At 43.8% G+C, this 27,436-nt stretch overlaps 1 protein-coding gene across 2 annotated transcripts in view; it reads left to right on the top strand.

Annotated features, from left to right (window-relative positions):
• Nucleotides 1-9,523: 9,523 nt before the first annotated feature.
• The window catches only part of CHST8 (carbohydrate sulfotransferase 8), a 186,719-nt gene continuing 168,806 nt past the window's right edge, over nt 9,524-27,436 (top strand). The window contains exon 1 of one of the 2 annotated variants that reach the window (XM_039558169.1): nt 9,524-9,623. The gene's annotated coding sequence lies outside the window, so the exon portion shown is untranslated. Of the gene's footprint in view, nt 9,624-9,745; nt 9,860-27,436 lie in introns of those variants that run through there. The other variant, XM_039558168.1, reaches the window with a different exon arrangement.

The raw sequence follows: 27,436 nt of genomic DNA, 5'->3' as shown, positions 1-27,436 counted from the left end.
CCTAAGATTAAAATGAATGCACTAATTTATTTTCTATTAAGGGCTACAGCACAAATCAGAGAGGGAGAGGGAGCACATTCCATGCCTGGCTCTGTGCTCGGAACTGCGCATCACCCCATGGACACGGGGCCTCCCTGCACACACTTGGCCAACACTTTTGTGGTAAACCCTCAGATACTTCTGCATAAAATGGGTGTCAGGAAATAACTACTGCTCTGGGATGACATGATTTTGTACTTTTACACTTACAGCAAGTGAATTCTAACCACATCCTTTTTGGACAGGCCCTCCCCAGCTGGACAGGGGCAGAGCACATCTGGGTGACACATGTTCCCTGCATAGCCAATAGAATATCATCTGAGAAATAAAAGTGCTTTAATTGAAAGCAATCAAAAATCAGAGTTATGCCAAGAAATCCTTTTTTTCAGCCCTAAACAAAGTGGAAATAAAAACTGAGAAATCAGTTGTTCAGAGGTCAGAAGAGAACTAGCTAGAAGGAGATAATGCTACATGTTTACACATTCTATGTTTTTTTCTTTCCATTTTAAAGAGAATCATTTCCAAACTGGCTGACACTCATGTGAATTATGAGATCTGGCTTTGGAGGTTGTAGATACCGGCAGAGACTAAACACACATATACTGCACCCGTCCTGCTGACACAGAGCTCTTTCTTGCACTGCTGAAGGGATGCAGAGGAAGTAACAAATGAATGCTCATGTTTAAAGTAAGATTCAGAAAAGGAAAGTCTTCTTGTCATTGAAAAACTACAGAATATTTACACAGATGCACATGGATACACGTACACTGTGCACACACTGTGGGGGGAAGGAGGGGGAATGAGACACGGGAAAGCCATAAAGATCCTACTGTTCTCACCAAAACACACCAGTCCTGTTAACAGGAAAACATCCAATCCTTGTATACAAGCAAATTTCCCAAGTTGTGGTCTAATATGTATCTTTTGCTTTTTATTTAGCTGTACTCTTGGACTACTGAGTTACAGACTTAAAATATACAGAATGAATGTAGGGAACTGCAGGGAAAAGAAGAAATAGGTTCCTCCTGAAGACTCAATTGAATTACTCTGAAAAGATTAATTAAAATTGAATTCTCTTTTGACACAAAATCTCCTGTTTGCTAGTTCTTCGTATGTCTGTTACCTAGTTTCCATTAGGAGATATTATACTCTGTAATGAAATAAACTTCAAGGACCCTATGGGATTAAACAAAAAGTTTACTGTATTCTGAGAGCTGCAGGAGCAGCGAAGTTCATGTGCAAGCTGGCTTGCTTGATGAGAAAATGTTCACATGTCATCACTGAATTCCTGTCAGGGATCTCTATCATTGCATTTTAAGGTACAGAAGGGCAAATAACTGAGTGTAGATTAGAAAACAGCTTGATCTGCAAAGTGACAGCCAAAAGTCAGGTCTTTATTCAATCTCTCCAAAAAACCTAGGGAGAGGGGAGGAGAAGGAGGGGATTTCCTTTGACCCTGAGAACAGCTTTGTAACTAGAATAAGAATTATTAAGAAGGAAAGGCCATTGGCACCTCCAGCATATGGCTGTGGTTTTGCTGTCAGTATTTGGGGAAACCATCCAGGGAATCACCTACATTAGGGATCAGTGTGAGTGAATTAGATACAAGAGTGAGAGCATTTACATTGCAACTGGTGCTTCAGGTCTGGCACGCTCTAAAACACTGCTTTGTGTTTTACCATCTCGCACTCGGAGCCTAACGAGACACTTGACATGCTAAGAAACCACTCCAAATGGACCTGGGGGCAGAGCCTGGCCCTAGATGACATAAGGGAGAATTTCAATGTAGTGTTGAATTAACAGTAGCACAAAAAGTCACTGACCACTTCAACTGTACAAGGAAAATCAGTTTGAGAGAGACAGAGCAAACATTATTTGTGTCCTTTTTTTCTGCATATTCTCATTTTATGGCACTTGCAAAGATACTGTGAAATCCCCAGTGTCATGAGTCTTGGCCCCAGCAGCTGGCACTGATATCAAAAGGATAATATTTGTGTGTTGGCTGTTGGGGGCACTGTAACAGAGCCCACCAAACAGGTACTCACCACATCCCAAATCTGTGCTTCCAGCTACACAGCCAGCAGCTTTGTAATGGAAAGTTAAAATGTAAACACAAGCTGCTATTTTAGTGCAGTCACACAAATGTAGCAGCTTATGTTCTCTTTTCCTTTATTTCCAGAACGGACGGGGTGCCTGAATCAAGCTACAGCTAATCCTTTTTCTTTTTTCTCCTTTTTTCTTCTCCCTGAGTGCCTAGTCAATTAAATCTTGCTTACATAAGGAATTCTTACTTGCCTTATTCCTACAATGACAGTTGACAATGTTCAGACTAAAGGATGCCAAAATCTGCTTTTCCCTAGATAGTAAAAATACAAACAGAAATCAAACCCAAGCAGACTAATAAAGGATTACAAGAGCTGACAATGCTTTGTGAATTTGAAAGGTTACATTGCTTGGTTCAAAATAAACCTGAAATCCTGAGTCTGCCCTGAGATTTTCCCTCCCCTGTTCACAACATTCTTCCCTTTGTCATATGGATAGTTGTTCACAAAGGAGTTCACTGACATCACCTTCTTCATCTAGTCCAGATGGCCCAAAGTGATGAAAATCCAAAGATATTCCAGGAAGTGACCTTGGAGGTGCTTTAGTGATTCAAAATTCAGGGAAGACTGCAAGCCTGACTCTGGAAGCATCACAGCTCTAGCTCTAAGGAACGCCAGTTCACCTAGGCAGCAGCTGCCTTTCAAAGGACAACAGCAGATTCCCCAGTTGACAAGACATCTGCTACAGTTTCCCACAATTCCTGATTTACAAGGAAATAAGAGCTGGTTTGTATCACATATGTCAATAGCTGGGATTTTTCCCTTCTTACCCTTCAGACTGTGTTACCTCTAATGAGACAAGATGACAATGCCTGTTCAGAAGTGAAAATAAGAGGGGAAAATCTACAGGCCAAAGATAGTTTACTTTTTTTTCCTCTGAACTGATCTGTTAGCTTTCCTCTGAGAAGCTGACCAAACTGAAGATTGCAGGTCTAAGTGCTGCTCTCACCCTCTGGGATAGAGATAGAGAGAGAGAGAGAGAGAGAGAGAGAGAGATAGAGAGAGAGAGAGATAGAGAGAGAGAGAGAGAGAGAGAGATAGAGAGATAGATAGATAAGATATAAAGTACCTCTTCCCAAACCACACTCGGCTTGGCAGAATAAAAATTAAATCAACATGGTTTTGCAACACAAAAGCCACCCTCTCACTTTTGCTGAGGACTATTTGAAATAAAGATGGATCATAGTGTGAGTCATTTATCTCTCCTCTCTGATGCATTCACACACGCCTACCACTGCAGGGGGATTCAGAGAAATGACCTGAATCTCAACCACCTTTGGGTTTGCAAACAAAACCCAGCCAACGAGATCATGCAAAGCCAGGCCTAAACCTATGGCTTCCCCTTTGCCACTGGTTTTGCTCCTCTCAGTATTTCAAACAGCGCAAGCGCAAGTGCAGGAGAAACAAGGAGGGGTACCGTGTAATGAAACCATGCATCACAGAGCAGCTCCAGAGTATGGCATTCCCATTTCACAGGAGGGGTATTCAAGCAAGCAGACTAGGTGAAATCCCAATTTGACCACAATACTTGTACTTATTTTAATTGTTTATTGAAAGCAGCATGACAGATTCAAAACAAAGGGAGAATGAAGAAAAAGAAACATTGGCTTCATTCACAGGCTTAGCTCCCTCTGCATGAACCACACACGAAATCAATTCTTCACATTATATGTTAAAAAAAGGGTTGAACTGTTAATAGTAACATGAGAGGAAAAAGACAGAGGCAGCAAAGAAATAAAGAGATGGCAGGAAGGTTTGGTCAAAGACAGGTTTGTTTTGGCAGCATGGATGCTGCAGAGGTGTGCTCCTGGGATAAAGCAGCAGAAGGTGAGAGATGCTGGAGAGAGAGAAGGTCCATGACAAGGGATCAGGAGCCAGGCCTAACCTGAGGCTGGTAAGAGCCTACTTTGGAGTTATTTTGCTTTAGTTGGTCCTCAGAACAGTGGTTCAGGAGCAGGCTTACATGCCTGCACAGTGCTCCCCCTCTGCTGATTCATACCACCAACTCATGAAACACAAAAAATTGAGAAGAATTAATGCAAGTGTCAGGAGATCTGCCCCTGCTCCCAGCAGCCTAAAAAGGAACTTGTTTTTGCCACCTATGAAAGAGCTGTGACACATTTCTTCAGTGATGGAATGATCCCACTAGGATCACTTTTGCTGGCCAACATTGAGCATATTTTTCTCCAATTCATCTTTCCAGTGTGATTTATTCCACACATCCACTTGGAAAAACATGCTCAGCACCATCACAACAGCTGTACAGCAAAGCCCATCACTATATTGATACATCATGGTTTCATTTCTTGCCCAAACACAGAAAATAAGGAGCTGCATATGAGGTGCACACAAATTCTGTCCCTGAGCTTTACTGTCCCAGGAAATGACAAAGCAAATTCATCCAGGGCAATGAAGCCAATCCTAAAGAGCCCCAAGCCCAATGCCAGCACTGATGGGATTTGAATAGGCCCCATGAAGACCCAAACTTAGAACAGCACATTGTATCACCTGCAACAAATTAGTCCTTAGAGAACAGCATCACCTTCAGGTTTGGTCCTCTGAAGACCCCTCAGCAATTACTCCATCTAAACCACCATTTTTCCAGGGTGGACAAAAAGCAGGAGCAGTAAAATACTCCAAACCCCTGCACCCTTATACGTTGTTCTGGGGAGTATTTCAACACACATCTTTGTTCTGCAGAAAGAATCCCTTCCAGCACCTACCCAGTGTAAGGAGCACAACAGCTCCAGCTCCCAGTTACTCTAAGGTATTGATGGAGTTTCCAAGGAGTAGCTGTGAGTGCCATTTTTGGATTCTGAGTCTGGTAGGTCTGTCTATTCTCACTTAAGACTAAATCAAATGCTTCTCAGGCTTTCCTTTCTAAACCATATTGTTCCTTCTGGGCCCTTTGGCTATATTTTATGAAATAACTGATGCTCTCTATCTCCAGGGGGCAATTTATTACTGCTTCTACCAAACAATGAACCATATGATCTAATACATCTCTTCCAGTTCTGTTTTGAGGCTTCTATAATTTTTCCAGAGATTTTTATTTTGTTCCCAAAGAATGGTTTGTGTACCCTACAATTTGTCCCACTGATATTTCTTGGTCTGAAGAAGACACTGCCTCTCCATAGAAACCTTGCCAAGTACTACCTATGCAGAAGCACTGCTCCAGGGGCAGAGTGCATGGAATTATTTTATATTTTCTTAATTTTGGTTAGCTCCCAGGAAACTCACTATTATTCCACTTTCTTACATCCCTAGCATTACTCTGTGCTTTCCCCTCTTCCTCGACCCTCGCTGGCACTGTCCCACACCCCAGCCTGCCCAGCTCACCCTGACTGGCTCGTTGTGTGAAAGCAACTTTAAGAAAATGGTCTTTAGAGAAAAGCTCTGTTCCCCCCGTCAGGTCTGGTAACTCTAAAGCAGCATCAGTAACATAATCAGATCCTGAAACTGGCCATAGAAGAAACTTAACTCTACCCCAAGAGTCTACATAGGCAGATGTTTGAACCATGGTTTTACCAAGCACCTTGTGCACACCTATTTCAGCTGGGTGCCAAAATGAGGGGAACTTGCAAATGAGCTTGCTCCCCATGTAGTTTACATATGGGGCTCAATTCCAGGTGCATTAGCATCCTGTTATGAGTTGCATTTTGTGGGGAGGATCCAAAGGGAATGAAGGATTAGAGATCTGGGAGACAATATGGCCCAAATCTGCTTTAGACATACCAGGCTCTTAATTTGCTGCTTTGTTGCACCACACACACACATACACACACAAATATAGACTTTTTTCCCCATAAACCTCAACTGCCTTTTCTGCTTCTAGAGAAGGGTGATTTTGAAATACCCCTTTCAAAGCTGGGATGGATGTTTCCAGTGTTGGTGTTTATTAAGTTCCTGTGGCATCTGTTTCCAAGGTTGCTTTGTCATACATTTCTTTGCAAGAGACTAAGAATAGCATAAGGGCTTTGCAGATAAGGATTTCAATTGCAAACTTTATACTAAAGTGTAATAGGAACATCAGGGAATTAAATAAAATTATATTTTTCCTAGATGTCTGCTTAAAAAGGAAATTCAGGATTTTATAGGTGCCCCAGAGACAAACTATTACATTACATTCCTTGCTGTTCTTATTTGAGTTCTGTCTGTTTGAGCACCTCAAATAGCACAGAATCATTCATAAAGAATGGGCAAGAGAGACTGTGTCCATCAATATTTCAAGCTTGGTTATCAAATCAAGAGAAATTCATGAGTTCTGCTCCAGCTCAACATTTCCAGGTTTGATACTATTGTTTGACAGTTTAGAGGGTTTTCCCTCTGCATTCTCATTGTCATTAATATTTTATATAATGTTCCAGTTGATGCTATTGTAATATTTATTAATTTTCTTTTACCTGGCTGTACTAACCAGTTTTTTCTTTTCTCTTTCAGCAGGGAGAAATTCACACTCATTTGCTATTTGTGGGGTGATGACATAGTGTGAAGAAGCAGTAATGATGACTGACTGATAGAAGACACCATATGTTCTCTTCATTTTTCCCTGTGCTATTTTCTGAGAAATGAATAAAGACTCAGTATAACATAAGCTTTCCTATATATAGTATAAAAAAAAATTGACCTTTTTTCCCCAAATAATTGGCAGGATGGGAGAAATAATCTTTTTTTCCTAAAGCATTCAAACAGTATTGCTATAAATATCAGGCTCCAAATCACCAAGATAAATAATTTCCAGTCTTTCCCACCAGAAACATTTTACACGTATCTAGGCACCAAAAACAATTTTACAATTAATTTCACTCACCCCCAAATGTTCTCCATCTTTCCATAGCAAATATTTTGAAAATATAAGTTGCATTTGCTGATGACTAAGCAAAGGTAAACAATTCCTTCCGGTCTTAAAAGAAACTAGATTCTATATAGGACTCTAAGTGACTGTGTGCAATGCATGATAATCAGAAATCCTGATTATAAGCACAGTACTAGCATCACTACATCACAATACTAGATTATATGCTGGGGTGTTTCTGTGCACCCAGAGTGTCTGAGTCTGTGCAACTAATAAAACAGATTTCCTTTAATAAATATTGCATTTGCTTTAACATGTTTTAAAATCAAAATAATTGGAAATCTCATCTCCTAGAAATAACAGAATACAAATCTTTTATTGTTCTAGCATACGCATTTAACAAATATATTCTTGTCCTACATAAATATTTTCTTTTTTTTTTTTCTCTGTCCTTTTTGTTCATTCTACCCTCTCAAACCAAGGCTTTGTGATTGTTGCTCTTCCTCCTAACTTTGTAATAGCCACTAACTAGCCCCAGACTACAGCAGAGCCACACACATATCTGCTAATGTTATTAAGCAGTCAGGAGCAGAAACAAAGAAGTAAACAAAAGGGATTCACATTGCCTTCTGTTCCATTGGAGACAGAGAGGGAAAAAAATAAAAATCAATCCTCCAAACACAAAAATAGCCCCCAGAAATCGTTGGTTTAAGATACCTTACTTTTCAAATTCACAGGATTTTTTTGTAAGTAATGGAGCCAAAATTGAAGAAAAACATAATTGTGAGTCCTGCAGGCAGCAGGGCAGAGAACTCGCTGTCAGTGGACCTAGTGCCAGGACTCTTTTTTGGGCTTTGTTTTCAAGGTCATCCATTTAAAGCACTTTTCATAACACAACCTGAATAAAGAATAGAGCCCCATTCTGCTCACCCTGCTCACAAAGGCGCCCACCACAGATGTAGCAGGAAAGGTTCCTTCGCCAGGCGAGCAGGAGGTGGCCCTTGGAGGACGGGGCTCTCCCCGGTCACCTGCCATAGCAACAGACGTCAAGCAATGTTTTACGTTTATAGTATGCAACTCACTTTCCCCAGTTAGACTTAGTATTTTTGCTGTGACAGCTTATGCACCCTGCACCACAGAGAGCAGGACAGAAGGTGCTCAGGTAAAGCAGTCACTGCAGTTTTCACATGTTATTCTCCCTTTGAACTCCAAGTGGCATCTTCCCCTGGAAAGCAGTCACGTGCACCTTCTTTTCCGACAACAATAGAATTACATAAAGTCTGATCTCAAAACTCTCAATCAAATATTCCGTCCTACCAGCAATAAGCTGGCTTGCTTAAGGACTACAGACTTGGGTCCCTAATCAATACTTTAATAAATAACACCTACTTAGAACAATTGATTGCTAGGGAGCAGACTAAGTATAATGTATTTCTGCTAACCTAGTCACAGGAAAAATGTCATAGTTTATTTATAAGACACACCTGAAATTATTCTGTGGGCTGTAGATAGGATCCATCTTTTGGATGTACACACATTTGCCACTGTACACACATAACGTCTGGTTAAGGTGGGTGGTGAGTACTCAGTGCAGCATGTCTGGCTTTGTTTGTTGGCAAGCCCTGCTCCCGCTGCCTCCGGGCTGCCAAAGCTCTGCTCTGTGCCTCCCTGGCAGCAAAAGAAGCTCCTGGGACCCACACTCCCAAGTTGAGGAGTGGGTGCAGAGCACAGCCTATCCCCTTGATGCCAGGCTCTGGGGGCACTATTCAATCTAATTAAACGGCCACTTCATTACACTAGCAATAGCCAGGCATGCCACCGAGGCCATTCTTGGGGATTACAGCCATACCCTGGTTTTGCTTTCATGAGACTCTTTAATTCTGCTGCACAGTTGTGAGGGAAAAGCCTCTCTGTATTTTAGGGTGGGAAATAGCCAGCAGAGAGTGCAAGAGGCCCCTTCTGTGCTGTTACTCCACAGTCCGTATCCAGGCTCAAGTCAAGGCACCTTGGTGCCCACCATGCCCTGGCTACAAGTGTGTCTGCTCCAGTTTGTTGTTCGAGAACACCATCACTTCAATTCTCTTCCAATTACTTCTGTGTCTGCCCTTGGGGTGTGCGTTCACAACCTCCTTTTGGGAGCAAGTATGGGCCACCGATCTTCCCAGCCAGTCTCAAAATACATATATATTCTACAAATTGCAGCCCGGAGGAGACGCCCGGCAGGATGTTTGTATCCACACGGAGGATATGGAGGAGCCTCCCTTCTCCGTTCCTCCCAGACGACACCCGGCAGCAGGGGCGCACAGGCCTCCCCCGCAACCTGCCCGGGACCTTTCTCGCTCCCCGCAAGGTGCCCCTCGGGGGTGCAATATCCCGCTGGGAGCCGCGCGGGCAGAGGCTCGGGATGCGGGAGCCGGGAGCGCGCAGGGCGGTCACAGGCGCGCTCGGCCCGCAGCGCCCCGCTCCGCGCGGAGCTGCCCTGCAGACCATGCACGATCCGGCGGCCGCGGGGGCGGCGGGGAGCGGCGGGCGCCGCCGGAACGTGTCAAACTTGAGAGGCGAGAGCACCCCTGGAAAGGCGGCGGCCCCGGCCGGCCCCGCCCGCGCCGCGGCGAGGGAAGATGCGCCGGGGGCGCGGCAGGACCGGGAGCGCTCCCCGCCGGAGGCCGCCGCACCTGCTCCCGGAGGTGCGCGCTGGGCGCGGGGCGGCGGCCGCGGCCGCGAGCGGGGCCGGGGCCGGCGGGGCGGGAGGCGGGGAGGGGGGCGGCGGCCTCCCGTCTCCGGGCGGTCTGTCCCGCTTTACTCTCTCCTCCCCGCCGAGGATCGCGGGCGCGGAGCCGCGGCTGCGGCGCGCAGGGCGGCGGCGGGAGCTGCGCGGAGGATGCGCTGAGCGAGCGCGGGAGGCGGCGCGGCCGCGGCGCAGGTCAGTGGCGAGACCCCTTTCCCCGGGCCCGGGACGCGCTTCGCCACCCGGATCTCCGCATCCCTCGGCCGCTCCCCAACTTTTCCCCGCACCACTTCGGGAAAGTGACCAAACTTGCGGCGGGGCCGCGCTGGGGTCCCTTGTCTCGTGTCCCCTCCTCATCCCCGGCGGCGCGACCCCCTCCCTTCAGGGCTTCTCTCCCGGCTCGCGGCGCCGTAATTACCAGTGCCAGTAATTGGGGGTGGAGGGGCAGTGGCTGCGCTCGGGGCCGGGCGGGTGCGGGTCGCCCCGGGGCTGCGGCGAGTCCCCTCCGCCCGAGCCCGCTCCGCTCCCTTCGCAGCCGGGCGGGGCCGGCCCAGCCCCTCCCGGGCACGGGGGGCACCGGCAGCGGGACCCACCTCCAGGGGAGGATGGAGCCGGCGGCTTCGCCGGGCTGAACGCTCGTGGCTACGAGTCAGGCATGGCTTTCTGTAACGAAAACAACGGGATGCAAAGCAAACTAGTTGATAAATGCAGGCGTCTCCCTGGACTGGAAACCCAGTTCACCCGGAGTTCAGCCCATGCGAGCAGGAGCGGTGTGAGCGGACACGGAGGCAGTTTTTAATTTCTTGAGTTATCTTTAGAGAACAGGGGGTTTCTTTGGGCGCTGCTCTCCCGCAGGAGTGCTTCTCGGCACGTCCCGATTCCCCTGCCCCTGCTCGGCCACACTGGCAGCTCGGACCTTGCAATGCCCCTTTACACCTCACCCAACCCTCCAGAACGGGTATGTTCAAACCACGGCAAACATACAGCAAAGAATGATTTGTACAGTATGTTAGCCCCAGTGTGCTAGTGATGGGCAACCGGCCAGCACCCTGCTGATGTCTGGGATGCCCGGGTGCTGGCTGTAGAAGTAGCCAGGAATGAATGATGTGATACCTGGTCGTAGCAGTGCTGTTAGTTTTTTTAAGCTTTTTCAGGGGTTAGGAAAACCCCTTATTGTAATTGTATTATAATATTGCTTTCTATCTGTAGCTGACTTGCGTTGCACGTAGATTAACATGTTTAAAAAAACCCAAAGGTGCTTTTTTTTAATGTTAGACACCTACCTGAAATTCTTGTATTTTATTGCAACATTTAAAAGTTGCAGCTATTAAGAGAATAGGCTGTATCTGCAGGACCAGGGAGAGAGGGTGAATAGTAAACCTGAACAGTCTCAGAAATGAAAATCGGAAATGCCGCCGCTACATCTGTTTTGTTTATTAATGATGCTCACCATTTGACAAGAAAGCTATCCCCAGTTTATCCTGAGAAGATTTCATTTTGTCAGATCCCTGGTGTCTCATCAATTCCTTTCATGTCCCTGGGATTTTCTCTTTTCCAGGCTCAGGCCACAGCAGCTCTCTGTGTTGGGGATAACTGTTAAGCTCTTCTTTTGAATTCATGAGCTTCCAAATTAAACTTTTGCTGACACCTGCTACCTAGCCTGGTTGAGGATAATGACAGTGTCACCCAGGCTACTGGAGCTCTGCCACCAAACAAAGTAAATCACAAACAAAAACAATTGTAAGGTGCCTGGACTAGGTAACACAATGATTTGGGGGACGTCTGGGAAACTGGCTACTGGAAATCCAATCAAAGTCTGCTTCTAATGGAGCAAACTTTCCAACAGCAATCACAGGCAGGAATTAAATCCATAGAGTAGATGGCAACAGAGATTAATAATCATCATCAATTAGCTGATGGAATCAAACAGAACAAAATGAGGGTAAACAAAAACCTGTCTCCCCCTCCCCCTTGAGTCCAGTCCCACCTTTATTTATCAAGAGTCAAGGATCTCTCCTGAGCACTGGATTCAAATGCCAAAAAATTTAGCAGGTGTCATAACATAAGGTCAAGACTTAATTATTTATATGGAGACATCAATCATCCGGTGGGGATGATTTATTTATAAATCACCAGAGCTGTAAAACAAGACAGTGAATTCTGATTTCCTCCTGCTCCCTCCTGAAGGGACCAGGAAGGTCCACGCTGTGGCCGAATCACCTCAGGAGCCTGTCAAAGGTTTTGCCCAGCCCCACATGGAGGAGGCTTTTCTACATCTTTTAAATCGTGCAACCAAGATGCCACCGGGGAAATCTCATGCATATTTGCTACATCTCAGTAATGAACATTTACTGATTATGGATTATCTGGAGAATTTAGCTTTTTAAACATTATTCAAATTTTTATGTTTATGTAAGCTAATAAGACTGAGGAGATTCAGTAACTACTCTTTGCCTTATGGTATTTGAAAAGTGTGTCCATGGGGCTTAGCTCAGCATCTTCCAGAGTCGTTTTTAAAAGACTAAAATAGAATTTTTCTGCCTGAGAAAAACCACCCTATCTCTACTCTATAATGTTCTTTGCTCACAATTAATGCCAAAAATCAATTTTCTAATATGCTTTTTATATTTCTGCTGAGCACAAACAGGATGGCACAGTAAAAGCTTTTATTGCCATCTGATTAGACTGCACTGGGGGTAAGTAAGTGGCTTGGGCGGGTAGGGCTGCGATCTGCTGTGCTGGATGCAGCAAACACAGAGGAGGGCATGGAATGCTGAGCACCAGCCACAATCCTGCCCTCAGGGTCATTCAGAGAAATGTTATCAACTGTGTGGGCAGAAGCAGGATCAGGCCCATTAGGTTTTCTGATAGCTGGACAAAGTAATGAACATGTGCTTGGGATGTTCCTTAATCTCCTCTTCTGGGATTTTGATAAAGGGTTAATTACAGCCAGGGATTCTCAGAGATTTGCCCATTTATTTATCTGTTAAGAGAAATCATGCTATTGATCTTATTCATGTGACCATTTTTCAGGCAGGGAGGTGATTAATTTTGAGTGAAACTAGTAAAAAAAGAACAGAAGAAGAGAGATGGAAAGGAAAGTTATGGTAAAAATATGAGCTAGGAGGGAAGGTTTCCTTTGCTTTTCTGTTGTTATCTTGTAAAACTGTGTAGCCCAAACCCATCAGCTTTACCATCAAGAAAAGAGGAGCACGAGGAGTATCCAGGGCATCTTGTGATCCTTCTGAACTTCATGGCAGGACTCCATTTTGGCAAGAGCAAGTCATTAAGTTCTCCTGCACATCCGTTATTCTGTTCCCAATGATTTTAAAAGAAGACCATTTATCACTGTATTTCAGTGACAGAAATACTAAAGTAATGTTTCACTGGGTTTATAAGAGGGTATAAAAAAGGATGGATGAGCTGGCAACGTCTTCAAGGAACAATTAAGACATTAAGAGTGCAGGAAAATATTTTTGGGAAATAACTAATCAGCGAGAAAATAGGAATTTAGTTATGAGATGTTCCTCAAACACCCTCTGGATTTTGCTCAGAGCATGTGAAAAAAATGAAAAATTCATAGTACTTCTTGTAGGCAAGACCAGTCATCTGCTTGTGTATTTTTATGGTATACTGGGTATATTTATAGCATTTAGTAATGCCAGCAACATTCAATGTAAAGAGTAACAGATGACTGTATCGTGAAACAAGGCACTGGCAAGGCAGGTGGGAAATGATTTCCAAAATATTGCAGCAACCAGGCTGGGAGAAATCTAGGAAGATGGTAAACATAACAGACCTGGGTAGCTTCAAGCAAAGCCAGGGCTAAAGCCCCAGGCCAAGCCCTGCACACGTGTTCTGTAGAGGAGGAGAGCCAGCACTCGCTGGGTGCGAGCCCCAGCAGAGGTGGCTTCCATGCCCCTCCAGCCTCGGTGCATCCAAGGGCACGGGTGACAATAAAATTGCAGTTGAGTGCAAAGAGAAGAAAGGAGGGGAATGAAATTGTATTGGCTCAGCTGCAAGAAACAAATCACAGATTTCCCTAATCAGACAGATGATGCCTAACTAGGGCACGACATGAACCACAAAGAAAGGTGGCAGATTTCACAAATTAGTCATGGCAAAAATGGTGAATTTCACAGCTTGAAGTGAATTCCTGTTACAGGATGAAACAGCACAAAGTGATTAAGAGCTGTAACTGATAGGAGCAATAAGCATGTGAGACTTAGTCATCACACAGCAGCCGACATTTCTCTCTGGCTTCAGCTGAGCCACAGGAGCAGCCCTTCAGCCTCCAGTTTTTGATGCTGAGTGGGAGCTGGTGGGGACAATCACAAACAAACGAGGTCCCACAGATGTTTCCTGGAGTTTTCTGTTTCTGTGAGGCACAACCATGGCAGTCCAATAGGAGCTGGAGCAGGCACTCTGTAGGGAGATGTTCTTCAGGCACAGGCTCTGCTCCTGGTGCCACCACTGAAACCTGGAGCCATGGCTTCAGCAGTGGAGCACAGGCCATGAGAAGAGTCAAGGGACAGCGGGACCTCATCTTCACAGCATGACCCCACTGCTGAAGAGCAGAGAGGGAAGACAGCTGAGAAAAGTTGGAACAAGGGGGACACTGTTGCAGCACACTCCCTGCCATGCTGGGGACGACCTTCCAGGTCTGGCAGTGCCATTTTTAGAGCCACTAGGTGCTGGCATGTGCCACCTCATAGTAAGCACACCACAGCATTCATCCCTAACAGAAAAAAAAAACATTAAACAGTCTATTCCCATTTACTATTCTTTCAGGGGATCAAAACCAGTGTCACAAGCCCCTGCCTCAGGTGGTGTTGCATGACTTTTGCTGGTAAAACATTTCAGTAGCTGTGACAGCACACTGTCTGTTAACAGATACTGGAATGTTACCCTACCATTTGTATCGCTGCTTAGATGAAGATAAAAATTCTGGAGAAAAATGTCACCATTATATCTTGATACTTCTTAATACTTTTGTTTCAATGTACACTCTTCTATCATAGCTATTGAAAATCCATAGAGCAAAATGGAAGCAAAGTGAGCTGATACCAGGCAGGACAAGGCCACCCTGGTGAATTCCTCCTCTGGTAGCATAAGCCTCCTTCAAACTCTTCCTGTTGGTGGCAGGCTCGGGCAGTGCCCCGGCAGCCCCGAGCGGAGGCCGTGCAGGGGAGCTTAACAAAGCCCGGCTCTGGCAGGCGGAGCCGCGAACCCTTCGGAGAGCAGAGCCTGGCAGCTTTCCTCTGTTTATTGAGGGTGTTCCAGCACCGTCGGGTCCGCTGAGCGCAGCTGTATTAACATCGTGCAGGGCGAGGGAAGCTGTTGAAGTTGCCAGGGCTGAAGCCATAGAGGAATGTAATGGGGCAGTGCCAGTACCTTCAAATCCCACCTGGAATTCATTAGCCTTCCGCTGGAAGTAGTGGAGCACCTGCATCCCAGATTATCAAACACTCATCCTCTGTGCAGTGTCCAGCTGCACCTTGACTGGGGACTGCACAGCCACAGCTCCACTCCTGACCCAGCACGAGAGGATTTTCAACTGTACCGTGAAGAAAGACCCCAAGAGGAAGTGATCACTCTTGGACGAGGATGCAAATACAAAGTTTGAAAAAATTATCATTTCTAAAGCATTTTGAAAGGAATGCCCTTGGAGTCCTAGTAAGGAACTAGAAAGGACTTTTTAAAAGGCAGTCAGGGGGAGAGACCCTCTTCTCCTAAACTGATTTTGGAACTTGTCAGGTTTTAAGAAATCTTTCAGTAACATTTCGCAAATCAGTGCTAATTTGATGTATTGGAGCTGAGCACTGTGCCAATTCACTGTCAAACCAGTATTAACTAGGCATTTTTGGGGAATGCTTATAGCTCAAGGTCCATTAAATATGCAAACCTGGCAATTATTTCACCACCCTTAAAACACTTAATTTGAAATGTTCATCAGAGCAGCCATAAATGGTCTTTCAGTCTTCAATCAGAATGAAGCCTCCCCCTCTTGAAAGTGCAAGTCAGTGTCCTGGGAGAGAGGGCTGGTGGTTGTGCCTGGGATGAAGACAGGAGGCAGAAGGGGACAGATGCTGCTTGCAGTGCTGCCAAGGAGAAGCACAGCCACGTTAAGATCTGCTAGGGCCTGATCTGCCAACCACCATTCATACAGCAACCAACCTTCTGAAAGTCAGGAAATGTTAAGTAAATGGCAGTCCTCGGGAGAGCACTAATTACTCACCTTGGGAAAGGTGGCCGGATCAGTTGCATAACCTTTCTGAGTGCTTTTTGAACTCGAGTGCCTGTGATCTGACATCCCCTTTAAGCTAGGAGCTAAATAAAAGTTGCTTTATTTTTTAACAGTTGCTAATTTAGCCAAAGCTGCAAGAGATCCTGGTCTTTAATTCTGGCTTCCTTTAATGCCTGCACAGAAACAGGTTGGGGGAGGTTGGTTTCTCCTTCTAGTCAGTGTCGTCCTCAAAAACAGACCCGATCCCCTTCTGAGTTGGGGGAATCACAGCAGTAGTTAGCTGGTGACATGTATATTTAGATGGCTGACTTCAGGCACCTACGTTTGAATATGTGATTTAATATACCTTCATTTTTATGTCCTGAAATGGGGATAGTACTTAGCTCAAAGAAGCTCAATTAACTTTTGTGTTGCTTTTAAGTTCTTTAATGAAAGATGTTACATAAATAATTATTTAATATACTTTAACAGGGTTTTTTGCATGAGCTGCTTGATCTGCTTAAAACACATAAATCAGTATGAGTCGAATTAGTAAAATAAGTTCAGAAATCTAAAGAGTGCATCAGAAGTTAGACTAGTGCATAAGAAGGGGTAAAAGCTAAGTTGCTCTTTCATTGGCAAAAAGCAGACAGATCGTTGTTTTGTGAACCTTTAGACTTCTCATTTCTCAGGAATCACAAAATCCATTTGTGAAAAGGTCTAGGAAATAAAGAAAGAAATTGTACAAGGAGCATCCTGGTCAGTAAAGCATGTGAGTCTGCAGGCACATAGACAGGATGATGCCATGAATCTCCCCTTTGTGTTGCAGTTCAGAAGAGGAGTTCTTTTCTTCAGCTGAGCAGATGCCAAAGGCTCAGAGAAGGGCGAGCGGACAGAACGCAGCCCCTTTCTTGTAGCAGAAATGTATTTGCCTGGTTTCTCAAGTAACAGAAGAGAGAATCCTGTCCTAATCTGCAGTGATCAAAACCTCTTCATCTGGGGGTTATCACAGCCCTGGGTGTAAGGCAGAGCATGACCAACTATTATTTCATCTTTCCATCCCCCAGTCCAGAACTTACTCCGCCCAACACAGATTTCCACATCCACCAGTTCTAGGGAAAGTTCCTTCCCTGTCATCTCTATGATATTTTACAAATACATACATGCTTTTTTCCAGCTTTCCCCAAAAGTATACTTAATCACACTCACATCCAAAAACTTCCCTCTCCAACTGCAGAAGCTAATTTATTCCTCTTCTGGCTTTTCTTCTCAATGACTATTCAGATCACATTGTTAGTGTTTCTTCGAATAATACCAAAGCCCTGTGACAATGTTTTAATGAGTCACTTATAACTTACTAGCAAAATAGTTCACATCTGCCTGTTCGTATGGCTGTATGATCCACCCAAGGAAGCTGCTGTCCAATAAATTACTGAACTGTCTGCCTTCACACAGTGCTCCCCAAACTCTCCAGCATCTCTTCACTGCCTTCCATCACCTAACTTAGTGCCAAGATGAAGGATGGCAGCTGTTTCAGCACTTAATGCCAATATTCCTTTGTAGACTAGGGGGAGGGGATTTCCTTTCAAGATGCCCCTCTTCTCACTGAGACTGGCAGTAATATTATCTCACGTCTTTAAATACCGGTCTTGGAGTTATCAGTGTGATAGCAAGGTGCAGAGGTTTTATGATACAGAAAATTTACATGAACAATTTCCTTCTCTTTTTTTCAGCATTTAAAATCCAAAGTTACTTTTGAATCCTTTAATTAATTAATTATTTCATCCTTTTGTCATAAACACTGTAATTTAATGCTTTGGAAGAGCACTGCCCATATTGTTTTGTGTATGCCGCCACTTGTGGAGGTCTCGGTGTCTCCCCACAGCATTAGATGTTGTAGGTGCGAGTAACATGTGCGAGTCTATAGCTCATGGAAAGCTCTTCTATTCTGTGCCTTACACAGGAAGGCCACAGCACTGATGGCAGCCTGTACATAGCATCTATAAATAAAATATCTTCACACTTACCTCCACTGTGTTCTTCTAATACATTATTATTAACCTCTGTTGCAGCACTTTTACTTCAAAATACTAGAACCGGCTTGTTATTCCACCTTTAGTTTACACTGGGAGAAACCTCAACTCAGGGTAATGTCAGGAGATTATCTGAGGTCTCTGTTACAGTAGCAGCATGTTGCTAGCACAGAAATTCTTCTGGTTTTCATAAATATTTGAATAGGGCTTTATCATCCTCATCATCATTTTGGGCTGGTTGGAAGAGGATCCCCCCCGTGATTGCAACCCATTTCCGAGTTGTCACGGAAAGTCAGTCGGTGATATTTCAATCAAGTGTTCGTATAACAAATTCCATTCAAATTCTGTCTGAAAGGGAGTTAAGGTTTCCTCCTGCTGCTTAGAGAATGATACGCTAAATGCAGCTTCCCTTGGGCTTGGCTGCAGTCCAGCACTTTACAGTAATTTATAGTTCTCCTTCCCAGTTCTGCTGTGACCTTGGGACTGCACGGTGAAGTTCTCCCAGCTCCGGCACTTTTAGCAAAAGCACCGTCCTGGAGTCCTCAGCCCCTTCCCAGCCAGCACGTGGCAGCAGCAGGGCAGCTCCTGGGAAACCCAGGGCAGTGCTCTGGCACACGGGCAGGTGGGAGCAGCAGCGCAGGGGAGTGCTCATTTTCCCTTTTTTGCTATTAGGAGCAAATCATGGAACATTGTTCTTAAATGACAGAAATTATTAGCTAGCTTCAAAGCATGAAATTCATTCACAGAAGAGGTTTAAATTATATTAGCCAAAGGCATTTTCTGTAGAGACAGCCACAAAACAGCTCTAATTGGAGATCTCCAAACAGCTGTTGTGCCCTATGTATTTATATTGAAAAAATAACTTGGAAGATTATGTTAACATGCAATTAAATTAAAAAAAAAGTTTTAACATTATTAGTGATCTTATTGATAGCATACAGGGGGTGCCTAAGATGCTTTACTGAGAAATGTATGTGTCCATGGCCAGAGGAGCTGACAACCCAGATTGTAACACATGCCACTTTTAATAGAAAAATTGTGTAATTGAGAGAAATTATTGCCCCTTGAAGATTACATTCATTATAGATTGTAACAGAGATATGTCTTCAGAATGACTGCAGTTCCCTTCCAGAAATACCAGTGTTTGAGCTCATGGATGTAGCTGCAATTGTTTTAGCAGAGTTAGTGAAGGAAAGCAATTTAGAGGAAGGTACAGCAGACCTGTGCAGCTCTTTTGTTTCTTTATTCTTTCCAGATTTTCCAAGGACATATCTTCTGAAAGTACTTGTTTATACTTACCTATCTGGATTCCTTAGGATGGGGAATAATTTTAAAATAAAAAGGAGTAACTTCTAAAATAATGATTTTAAATTAAAAAAATATATTTAAATCATGTTTTTAAAAGTATTTTAGATTTTTTTATTTCACCAGTAATTGCCATGGATTTTCTGCAAAACAAGTGATACGGATTTAGCTTTGAAACCAAAGAAAAACAACTCTTCATTTTTTCATTTGGTCTTCAAAGTATTGCATCTGACATTTTTAGTGATTGGTGATTTGATAGTGATAGTGATTTGATAGTGATTCATTTACCATAAATGAACCTTCTCTATAACCCAGTTATATCCCAGGTGTATCTCTTTTGAAGTGCTTCTTCTATTACCTGTTGTGAAGATATCAGAAAATCATTATGCTGAGTAGTTCTTTGTAAACAATAAACCAGCAAACCCAAGAAACTCCCTTTGCTAGATGCTCATCACCAAGATACCACTGGCAAAACATTCATCAGCTCCCTGGACGAGTCTAAAAATGGTGGCCCTCAGCTGGAGAATTTCAGCACAGATTTGTTTGGCTTTTTTGCTTCACCTGTGACACCGTGAAAATGAAATGATTCCACTCGTGGGCAGTGCCCCCAGGTGAGGTGTGTGGGAAGGCCCTTAGGCAGTGTTGCTGGGTGTGCAGAGACCTCAGCGGCGGTGCCCCAACAGGAAAGGACACCTGGCACTGTTTATGGCAGGTTTCTGTGCGAGAGGTTTCTGTGCTCTACACTGAGTGTTTGTTCTGGCAGTAGCTCTAATTGTGCTGTAAACCACCCTGGGTGCTGGTTGCTGGTTGCTGTGTGCCCAGGAGTTTGACTAGATGCCAGCCAACAGTGAGCTCTCTGATAATGGTGCATCATTTCGCCGCAGGAGCCTCGTGCCCCTGGGTAGCAACAGCCTTCCTGCTTCCTCCCACGCTCCTCGGAGCAACCGAACCCCATCTCCAGGGCGTCTTCTGGACTATAAACTCGCTGTTGTTTATTATTAGCACACCTTACGAAGTATGAGGTGTGTGTTAGAAATACCTTTCTCTCACATGTTAGAGAATTAATATCAGCCTGTCTCCAACCTGGCTGACCCCATTCCCAGGCATTTCTAGGGCAAAGAAGTAGTGGGGAGAACTTGTGCAGACAGGACCCACCACCAGAGCTTATAATTTCCTCCAGGAAAAGTCTTCAAATCTTCTCTCTGCAAAGTCCTGCTCAGCCCTGGGAATCTCCTCATTCTTTCAGTGGAGACCAGTCAGTGTTGGCTTTTGCAGTGCTCTGAGCAGAGGCAGTGGTTTCTTCCAACTTTTCAGTGTTGCAGAATTTTTTGTATGGTCATTGGCATTATTCATGCACACCTCCAGCTCCTCATCCTTAAGTGACTTTGAGACTTCTATAATCTATCATATCAGCAGCCCTCTTGGCTGGCCTTGCCTTAGTAACAACTGCTTCTTCTTCCAGCAGTTCTCCTGACACCTCTTGTCAGCAGGACAGAAAGCTGAGCTCAGTATGAGAGGACTACGTGGATTTCATCCACATTTGGATGGGAAGGGAGGGTGCATGATGGATAAAGGAGGTATGTAAGAGAGCATCAGAGGAAGCAGCTGGGCTAATTCAAAGCAGCTCTGCCTTGTAGTTCCACGCAGCACTGTGTGCCATTACCTGGAGCAGAGCCTGTGAGACCAAGGAGTACTCGTTCCATCACAGCTGGCTCTTGTGTGTCTGATTAAAGCCTCCCTGCTTTTTCCAGCCATACACCATCTCACTGGCTGCATAAGCCTGGCAGTTATGCCACACTGGGCACTTCCCCTGTTTGACTATTCAACTGCCCTGTTACTTTCTTTTCTCAGGACTTCTCTTCCCCTCTGATATCTCATCTAAACTTTTTCTTTCTTAGCTTCAGGCCATTGCTCCCTGGCTACAATTTTCTGAGACTGTGAATAACTTCCTTCATTTCTGTTGTTACTTTGATATTAGACTGTTGGTCCTGTTCACCCTGAGCCATTTCTTTCAGTGGACTTTATGAATTTGGCTTTCTCAGTCTCTCCACATGTTATGTTCTCTGATCTACATGTCATTGTCCTCCTTTGTTTTCATCTTCTTTTGCAGTTTTCATATGCTTTTTGAAGTTTGGTTGCTAGAAATACACGGCATCACGGTTTTAGATGGCTGTTATTTGTATTGACTTACATGCACTTCCCACAGTTAGCTGTATTTTCTTACCCGGAAGGGCTATTTTTGTTTATATTGGTTTACTTTATGAAATTGTCTTTCTCCTCTCCAAATGTAATTTTGCAAATGAAAATATACCAAATAACTCTCCATTTTGCTGCCAAAGTATCAACAGAAAGCAGTAAGACTAGAGAAGGCAACTGGTTGCAAAGGCTCCTAAGGTCGATTTTTGTCTGCTGCAAAAGCTTTGCATGAGTTCGGTGCAGCTTCTGCGCAGGTAACACGGGAGGCAGGACTGTCCTCAGGATTATCCCTGTGCCATGCATAAGGATCTCTGTCATTTTGGAAAGTACTATCAGCTACCTGTCCCCAGACATTCAGTTTCTCCAGTTAATATAGTTTCCTCCGATTTATCACCAAAATATGAATTTCTGTCCTATGGGAAGTTCTACATTTTGGATTTTTTAAAGATTAAAAAAATGTCTATTTTAAAACTTGTCATGAAATACAAAATTCTTGAGAAGGAAATTCAGTTTGGGGAAAGCAGAAAGACTCCATCTAGATGATTTTTATCCAGCCTGGGTACTATGATTTGGCTGTACTGACAAATCTCCCCTTGTCTCAGCTCAGCATCCCACAGGAGCTGCCAGTTCCAGTCCACCCTGCCCTGAGCTCTCCCTAGCAGACCTCAGGGCTCAGCCAGCACCAGCCACCAGCACGCAGCACTGCCTCTTTTACCTTGTTGCTTTTCCTAAAGTTTATAAAAAATCTACACCTGACAAATGTAAAATGCAAAAAGCCTCAGGAAAAGGTTGTATCCCATCATGGAAAAGGAGATCATGCCTGGGAGTGAGATCTTTGTATGGTGAAAGAATTGCAGCTCCCCCAGAGCAACAGGGAGGTTGAGAAGAAGGGAGAAATTTGAACCTAAATTTGTAAAATGAGGCCATATTAAGATTTCTAACAATGTCAAAGATCTGAAAGGTGGAAACAGCCTCCTACACTGTAGCACGTTTGGCTCCGTGGATGTGCTCAGGATTGGATTTCTGCACGTGTGCCACTCCCTGTGCTGCCTGCGTTCCACCTGGCACTCCTGGTGTCCCTCGTAAAACACAACAACCCACCAAGCGAGCAGTGCTTCTCCTGCTGCTGCCTCGTACTCCCCCAGCACTCCATACCTGCCCCTTGTTTTGCTTACTCCTTTATTCTGTGAAACCACTGGCTCTTCTTGTCCTGGGCTTGTAATGGGTTTGCAATTAGGCTCTCAGTTCTGAAAAATCATGAGAAAAAGAATACCTGTAATAATACTGTTTTTAAAATAACTAATTCTTAGCTCTACATTTACTTATTGAAAAAACCCCTCCAATAACTATTAATAGCAATGAACATGAGGACTGCTGACATAAACGACAGGACAAACTTTCTCAAATATCTCCTATCTTTGAACTCTATAAATATTTACTCATAGCAATACTGCCGATTTCACTGGCACTTCACCTCACTCTGTGTCAGCAGAGCCATGACAGCTTCATAGGACAATACCAAGTGAACAAGTAACACCTGCAGAGCTCGTTCCTGCCGGAAGAATTGGACTCTGAATATTTTTTCTTTTCAGTGGTTGAACCAAAATCAGTAGGGGGAAGAATTGCTTCAGTTGTCCAAAAGACAACTTGAGTGTTTCATTTTTTTTATCACTGAAACAGAAATCTTCAAAATTAAAAATAATTTCCAATACAAAAAGTACTTTTTTTCTTATAAGTGTCAAAACAAAACATTTGGATTTTTTTTTTAAGTTCGGAGTAATGTTTCGCATGTTTAATTAGTTGCTACCCTCATTTAAAAAAAACCCAAAAACCAACAAATAGTTCATAAAACACTTAATAAGTGAAAGATCCCAGCAAGCCTCAGCAAGGATTACAATGAAGTAATTGCCTTTTAGACAATCAGTGTTTTTAATGGACACCGAAATGCACTCTGGAAATGGGCTGTTGTGTCTGTCTTTTAGTTAATTATTAAATTCAAAGTGTTTGAAATATGTGTTGTAAGACGACTTTATTTAAATTTTCCCAGCAGAGATATTGACAGCTCCTGGATGATACTGCACTGAACTGTCCTCTTTCATGACATTTTCTTTTTAGTAATCATTGATCCACACAAATTTGTCAGTTCCTAAATAGGAGCTCATCACTCACATTGCTTGTGAGAGCTCTGTCAAGGGCTGAGCGTGGAACAGAGGATCTCCTGCTGTGCAAGTTTGCCATATAATCACATGATAGTTGGATATGATCTGGATTCTACTATTTTGTGGCTGGTCTAAATACAACAATATAGCAAAATACCATGTCTTTTGTCCACGTGTGCTGACAACATTCCAAAAGGAAAGGTAAAATCCTGTGGCGAATCATAAGCAAAATAAACTGATTTGGAAAGCTGTATTTCCTGTCTGTCCCCAAGAACAAGAGCCTCTCATCTCCATCTCCACCCTGTTTGGGCCAAAATATCACCTTTTTCTTAATTGATTGTTTAAAAGATTGGCCATACCAACTCAGTTGTTCATGCAATAGGAACACAAAGGTCTTTGCCATCCTTCAGCAGATGACAGGGATAGCTTAGCCTGTCTGGGCCCTCAGCATGAGCCCTGGTCCAAAACCCAGGGAACAGGCTGTGCTCTTTGCTGATGGAGCAGGAGGGCAAAGCAGGGTGAAAGAGGGGAGGGAGAGGCTGAGGAGCACGTAGTCCATGGTAAAACACCAATCCATTAACTGGTTTTGCCTCTCCTGACCTCCTGTCTCTGACGTTGCTCCCAGCATATCCCTCCCCAGCCCCCACGCTGACTGCAAAATACAGTAAATAAAATCAGGCAAAGACAGCAACCCATGCACCTGCTTAAGGCAAGAAAAGAGGGATCTGGGCTGTCCAGGGGCCCTGGTGAGGCAACAGACATGAGGCAAAGGGGTAAAAGGGTGCAAGAAGGAATAAATTCAAGACCTAGAGCTGAGACTCAAATAGAAGAGTGAGAAGAAGCCAGACGAGCTGAAAGGGGAGCTGGCATCCATGCCCCAAGGGATTCATGGAGAACAGAAGGCTGCCTGGCTGTTAAAGTGTCCTTTCAAGGACACCAAGGAGGATGGGAACAGTTTACAGCAATTCCTGGTGGCAGAGACAGGATGAGTCTCCCACAGGCTGGACCTTGAATCAGTCAAAGTATGGCAAAGCCTTGCTTTTCCCTCTCACTGCTCTAGGTCTTGTCCTAGAGTCACCTTGAATGTTATGAAAGCAAACACCTTCTGGAAATGAAATTGTAACTTGTGGTATAAGAGCACACATGAAGCCCTAGAAAACCACTGACATTACAAAATCATGTTTTAGTGGGTCTGGTCCTAGGGAGCAACTGTGGCTTCCAGCTGTTGTACAAAACCTTGAGAGGCATCATCCTCTTTATAATTTTAGGAAGAAAAGACATCAACACTTTTGTGACTTCCTCCCTTTATAGGGAGTGCTATGGGGAAAACAGATGGGGAAGGCCTCCCAGTCATTTCTCAGAGAATCTCTGGATTAGGGAAGGAGAGTCCTTCAGGACCCCCTAGTTACCACTACTACATTTATTCCTTTTTTAGTGGTTTCCAACAATTCTCACAGATTAGTACCCCCTCAGGACAGTTCTGCTCACAGACACATAATGTCTGTCTTCTCCTTCCCTCAGCATGTCCCCTGAATTGGTGTCCTTGGGAAGCAGAAAGGTTTACAGTTCTTCCCCCCCTTTTCATCTTGTAAGCTGTACTCATTCTCTGCTGCTACACAAACAATAAACCAGGCACCTGAGCAGGAATTGCCTTTGTAATATTCCATTTCTCTGTCAGACTTTAGGTCAGGTGATAATTTTGGGTGAGGTATTGTCTGCAAAGACAATGAATGCAAGAAACCATCTTTCCCCCAGCAAGGGGTAAACTAGATGATCCAAGTGATTTTCTCTGTCACTATCTATGTTTCTACTACGGAATAAACTGCGGGGTGAGAAGAAGGATTTATTGTTTGGATTGTAGTGATGGATACTTCCAAAAAAGCTCAACTCAGGTTATCTCCTCACTGCCTCATAAGGGCAGTGTGTGTCCAGCAGAAAAAGATATTTCCCTGCTGTGCAGAGATGACCTGGAGAGCACAGCATATTCCCCCTGAAGGGTGTCACAGATGGCAAGGATTCTTGGTGTGGATGGCTCAGGTCTTAAATATCAGCAGGAAGTTGAGGCACATTTTGGCTTTCTTTGTTTTCAGCCTTTCTAAGACATAATCATTCTAGAATGAATTCTTGTGGACTTGTGTTCTAAGAAAGCTCTAGAAATACTGAAGTAGGGAGGAGAGTTCTGGGGAAATGCATGGATTACAGCATTTCCCTTCCCTGGAAGCCTGGAGCACATTCATAGCCCGGCCATTACCAACCTCAGGGCAGGAAGAAATTTGCAGTCCTGATGCCAGGAGAAAACTCCTCCATGAAGCAGCCTGCTTTTAAGATCCTATTCATTATACAGTAAAGGTCTCACAGGTCAGTCTGTTGTTTTACTTTTTAAATAAGAATGTCATAGTCCAGCTCGTACCAACAGCAAGGTACCAGCCCTCAGCCTTGAACATGTGTTTTTCCAGGCAACTGAAGAAAAAAGCCCTTTAGTGGGTTCAACACAGGGAAACAAAGATAATTATGTTTATAGTATATAGACATGAAGGTGACTCGTGGATGTTTTTACTTCCCAGACTGAGAAATGTTATTAAAGGGAACAGGATGTTTGGAGCCTACAGCATCCTATTTTTTTCTGTGAAATAAAACTCCATAGTATCACAGGATCAATAGTTTTCTTCTGCTATTAGCCCCTCAATTCTATTAAGAAATTCTTGAATATTCTTTCCCTGCCTCTTTCCCCTATATCATTCTTTTTGGTTTGCTTGTTTTGTTTTGCTTAGCAGATATAGAAATGCTTCTCTTAAAAGTCCATTGTAGTCAGTGAGTGTCTGTAGCTGACACTGGATAAAGTTGTCATTATGATTTAGGGTTTCACTGATTGTGCTTTATTATTTTTATATTTTGCAAGAGGTTTTTAACTCTCATTTTGTGTGTTCATGGAATTGTTTAAAGTGAAGGGGCTTTGCCATACTAAAAGGATATTGAGGAGAGCCTGTTGTTATTACCATGCAAGCCAGACAGTCTGAACAGTCTTTTAGTCAGATGTAAATCCACAATTATAAATCACCATGTGAAGGGGAATAGCAATCACTGCATTTTGATCTATCACCACAATACTTTTCATATAAATATACTGACCAGAATAGGAAATGTAGGTGCATTTTCTGTGTCTTTATGCAGTGAACATCTCTTCGAAGCACCATTTGTGCTAGACGTCTAGAGTATCTCTGAATAAGAACTACTCACAAAGAAGAGATAGTGCCAGGCTTATGCACAGCAGAGGAATTTAAAAAAACACAAAAAACCTGCTGCATGGCAGAACTACATAGCCTGTAAAATTTCTACAAACTGGGGTGTACAGCATGTGTAGTTGTGTACACGCAAGGCTTAAATAGTTCCCTCTACTTCAAAGAGAAGGGCTGTCCTGGGAGCTGTGGGGCAATCAGAGTTTAGTTTTTACTTTTCCATGGGCTTCTGTGGTATTTTCTGCAAGTCATTTCATTTCATTGTGCCTAAGTTTCTTCATCTGTAAAATAAATCCTTCAAATACAATTGGATCAGCTTCATACAGCAAATTACATCTTACGCTGAATCATGTCTTTTATCTCTCTATCTGCCTGCTTATTTTTATTGTGAGCTCCTCAGGGCAAAGACTATCACTTGAAGTCTCATATATAATAAAAGTGTCTTTAGCACCACAGATCCCATTCTTGGGGACTGGAAGCTTAGTGTAATAAAAATAAACAAATGTGATCAGCCACGGGAATTAAAATAAAGCATCCAAACCAAAGAAAATCTATACTTATGACCTTCTCTCATGAATACAGGCCCCCAGAACAGATATACTGTTTAGGTGCATCCC

The sequence above is a fragment of the Corvus cornix genome, chromosome 11 (assembly GCF_000738735.6).
Source record: "Corvus cornix cornix isolate S_Up_H32 chromosome 11, ASM73873v5, whole genome shotgun sequence".
Classification (NCBI taxonomy): Eukaryota; Metazoa; Chordata; class Aves; order Passeriformes; family Corvidae; genus Corvus; species Corvus cornix.
Note: the sequence above shows the minus strand (reverse complement) of the source record. Positions and strands in the feature narration are given on the sequence as shown.